We start from the raw sequence: 4,311 nt of genomic DNA on the forward strand, positions 1-4,311 counted from the left end.
TGGAAGGAGAAGTACACTGAGGGACATTGCAAGTAATGGGGGAGCTGATGTCGTCGGTTGCTATTGGCTGAGACAGTTCAGGTGCAGGAGAAGGATTGGAAGATCTAGGAGTGGCAGTAGCAGTGCGAGGTATAACACTAAGGCCAGGCACAGATGAATTAGATGACACTCCAACAAGCAGGTTATCCCGTGTAATAGACACTGGATTCATTGGTATTTGAAGAACAGACTGTGAAGTAGAAACAGATGACTTTTGGACAAGAGAGGAATAAGGGAAATCACACTCATCAAATATAACATGTCGTGAAATATAAATTCTCTTCGAGCTAACTTCAAAACAGATGTACCCCTTGTATTTAGATGCATAACCCAGAAAGATACATAACTTGGTTTTAGGTTGCAGCTTGTTACTAGTATAAGGCTTTAAGAATGGGAAACATGCACAACCAAAGATTCTAAGGTGTTGAACATCTGGAACTGAATTGAACAGAACCTCAAATGGTGACTGATTATTTGTAGTTGAAGAAGGCATCCTATTTATAAGGTATATCGCAGTTTGACAAGCAAAGGACCAGAAAGATGCTGGAAGATGTGCATTCTGTAACAATGTGATGGAGGTTTCAACTACATGCCTATGTTTGCGTTCTGCCAGCCCATTTTGTTCTGGAGTATGGGGACAAGAGATTTGATGAGTGATCCCTTTATCTAACAGAAAAGATTGAAGAGTGTGACTTGTATATTCCCCACCCCCATCACTTTGTAAAGTTTTAACAGAAACTGCAAAGTGATTAAAAATGAACTGATAGAAACCAATGAACACAGAGCAGACTTCACTTTTATTATGTAGAGGAAAAAGCCAACAATATCGAGTACACTCATCAATGAATGTCACGTAGTATTTAAAACCATCAATAGAGGTACAAGGAGCAGGGCCCCAGACATCACTATGAACTATTTGAAAAGGATTTACAGCCTTAGACACAAAGGATGAAAATGGGAGCTTGCTGAATTTTCCTTGTAAACAAGAATGACACACAGAAGATGAGACATCATAGGGGACTGAGATATTGGACTTTCTAAGAATAGTAAACAAAATGGAATTGGATGGGTGACCTAGTCTGCTATGCCATAGATTGGAATGTACTTTCTGTCCAAGAAATGCAGTTGTATAGGCTTGATGCTGAATCGCAGCTGGTCTTGACATTGGTAGTGGATATAACCCATTACTGCATTGGCCCTTGTACAGAATCCTCCCTGTGGCTTTGTCCTGAATCCAGAAATTAAAAGCATCAAAGATTAGCCAACAATGGTTATCTAGACAAATTCTGTGCACAGACAACAAATTCTGAGTAATTTTGGGAACATATAAAATGGAATTAAGCTTCAAATTTTGAGTAGGGGTCTGAATGATAGAAGAACCAATGTGTGAAATTGGTAAACCTGCACCATTCGCAGTTTGAATGGTCTCTGTGGATGAGAATGGAGTAGCCAAGGAAAGATTCTGTAAGTCTGCAGTGAGGTGATTTGTTGCCCCTGAATCTGTAATCCAGAACTGCTGAGATGAATCATTTGATGGTGGAGTGGATGAGGAAGAGTTTACATGCATTGCCGTCATTTGAGAAGCAGAACCAGAAATATTGGCATTTCGAAAATGACAGAACTGAGCAGTGTGATTCTTCTTGCCACATATTTGACAGCCATCAACTACAACAACATCAGTATTTCGAAACCGACAGGTATCAGCAAGGTGACCAAATTTTCCACATATTTGGCAAGCTGATTGGGTTGGAGGGGCACCAAGAATACCAGGAGCAGGAGTTGTATAGGTATTTCGTGAATTCCCAAATCGAGAATTAGTATTATAGTTGAATTTTCCTCGACCCTTGTTCTTGATGTAATTATTCTTGAAATATGTATGTTGCTGAAGTGGGACACCAGAAGATTGATGTGGTGAATACCCGGGACTTGGATTGGCAGAAACCCCTTGACTATGACCACCAGATTCAGAGTTCTTGGCAATCATGGCAGACAAAAATGGCGTAACAGCTGTATTCTCAATCATTGCTTCTTCAGCAAGCAACTGAGACCTCAGATCCTTAAGAGAAATAACATTCTCTCGACCTCGAATGATAGACCGGATGGTATTATATTCTCCCGATAAGCCATTAAGAGTGAGAATGACAATATCATCATCCTCGAAATGAACTCCGGCAGCTGCCAAATAATCACGAGCAGCCTTGATCCTCTGCAAGAATTGAGATATAGAATCAGGGCCTTTCTTGATATTCTGTAACTCAGACTTCATCTGGAATATGGTTGCACGAGTAACAATAGAAAATTGCTCCTTGAGACGAATCCATAGATCCCGAGCACTGGTGCTTCCAATGACACATGAAATAGCGGATGGAGAAAGGGTGACAGTAATAAGCTGCATCAAAGCTCGATCATGCATCTTCCAGATCTTGTATGCATCTGTTTCAATTCGGGACGAGGAATCTCCAGAATCTAAATCAAAATCGCCAGATCCAGAAGAGCCAAACTGTGCAGGACAAGGACTAGAACCATCCAAGAACCCCATAATTCCATGACCTTCAAGTAGGAGTTGCATCTGAAAGTGCCATGTGAGGTAGTTGGAATCATCAAGCTTCACAGTCACCGACGTAGGAACGGTGGAGATAAGAGATGTGATAGGCGATTGCACAATTTGTAGTTGATTGGCAGTCACCATTGCAAAATTGTCGAAGAAGAGTTCTCACAGGAAATGTATCGAACACGTAGAGGGCACGATTGCGCAGACGAAGAATCACAACCCAAAGAACTATGAAAATTCCCAGATCAGAAGAACACAACAGAGAAAGAAAGAATCTTGAGCGGCGGAAGCAAAAATCAACAATTCCAAGATCAGAAAAAAAACCTTTCAAGCACGTAGAGCTTGATCGGCGAATGATACCATGTTAAGCAACATATTAAGTTGCAGTAATGTAATATCACAGAGAAGCTGAAGAGGTTTTAGAGATAGAAAGATAGAGAGAGAGAGAGAGAAATGAATTATATTTCTGTACTGCAAAGTTACTGAATTACTCTACTTACAATTGTTATATAGTTATCTATATTACTTCTTCACTAAGACACCTTATCCTACTTATAACAACCATACTGATATTATAACAACCACATCTCTTGACACATGTCAATGTATCTAACCATCTATTATCTATACTGTTAACAAAAATAATTGTGGAAAAGGAGGAATTATATATCGGCCCTCCAAGTAAAGTATTCACACACCTCCGTCCCTCCCAGAAAACATATTGTCAAGATAAATCCCTTAGTCCAATTCGTTAGAAAGAGTGAGGAAATAAGTTAAAGTTTATATCGACTTAGGAGTATTTAATTTATAGCATATCAAAGAGTAAATGTCAAAAGTGAAATGTTAAACTTCAATGTCATACTCCACCTGAATGGCTGAATGTCAAATAAAATTTATTTATTTAAAAAAAATGGTTGAGATGTGAAAATGTAAACAAAATTTAATTGTATTAAATTGTAAGGTGGTTAAACCATCACAAATGGGATAAATTTTTCAGTTTATCAAGAATACAGTCCGATATACCAAGAGTCATAACATAATTGAAGAGAAGTTTATTCAGGTGTCTAATCATTTATATAACGACACTTAGTATATCAAACCGTGTTCTCAACACACTTGAAAATCTCTCCACAAGTGGAAGGCATAGAGTTTGCATTAGATGGATGCTTAATTAATAGTTTAAAATCTTTTTAGTTACATTACTACTTTTTTTAGTGTTGTTGGATTCTAGGTGTACTACCATGGATCATCAGTAATAAATTGAGGCTTAAATTTTCTTGTTATAAAAACCCAACAATATTTTGACCATGTATCACCACTAAATTGTATTCTGACTCTCTTTCAAGTATATCAATGGCAATCAAAGTGCGGCTGGTTTTGTTCTGCATGGTCTTCATAACAATCTTGGCTCTTACCAAATGTAAGTATTTTTTAAGAAAATGATTTCTTCACGTCCTTTTTTTTCTTTGTGCAAATTTACGTTTTATTTTTGTTCATTGTTTTTAGGGATACTTTGGAAGCGGTCCCTAATCCTTAACATTCTTTGATTAAAACCTTAATAATATTCAAAGTTTGATCAAAGTCCCTTGACTTTGCATACCTCATTATATTACTATTAATATTTATATTTTTATAGTTTTGACATTAATTGTTTGATATTTTATGAGATTTATAATCCTATAAATTTAAAATCCCTCATTATAATACTATTAGAAACGGTT

The sequence above is a fragment of the Malus domestica genome, chromosome 02 (assembly GCF_042453785.1).
Source record: "Malus domestica chromosome 02, GDT2T_hap1".
Classification (NCBI taxonomy): Eukaryota; Viridiplantae; Streptophyta; class Magnoliopsida; order Rosales; family Rosaceae; genus Malus; species Malus domestica.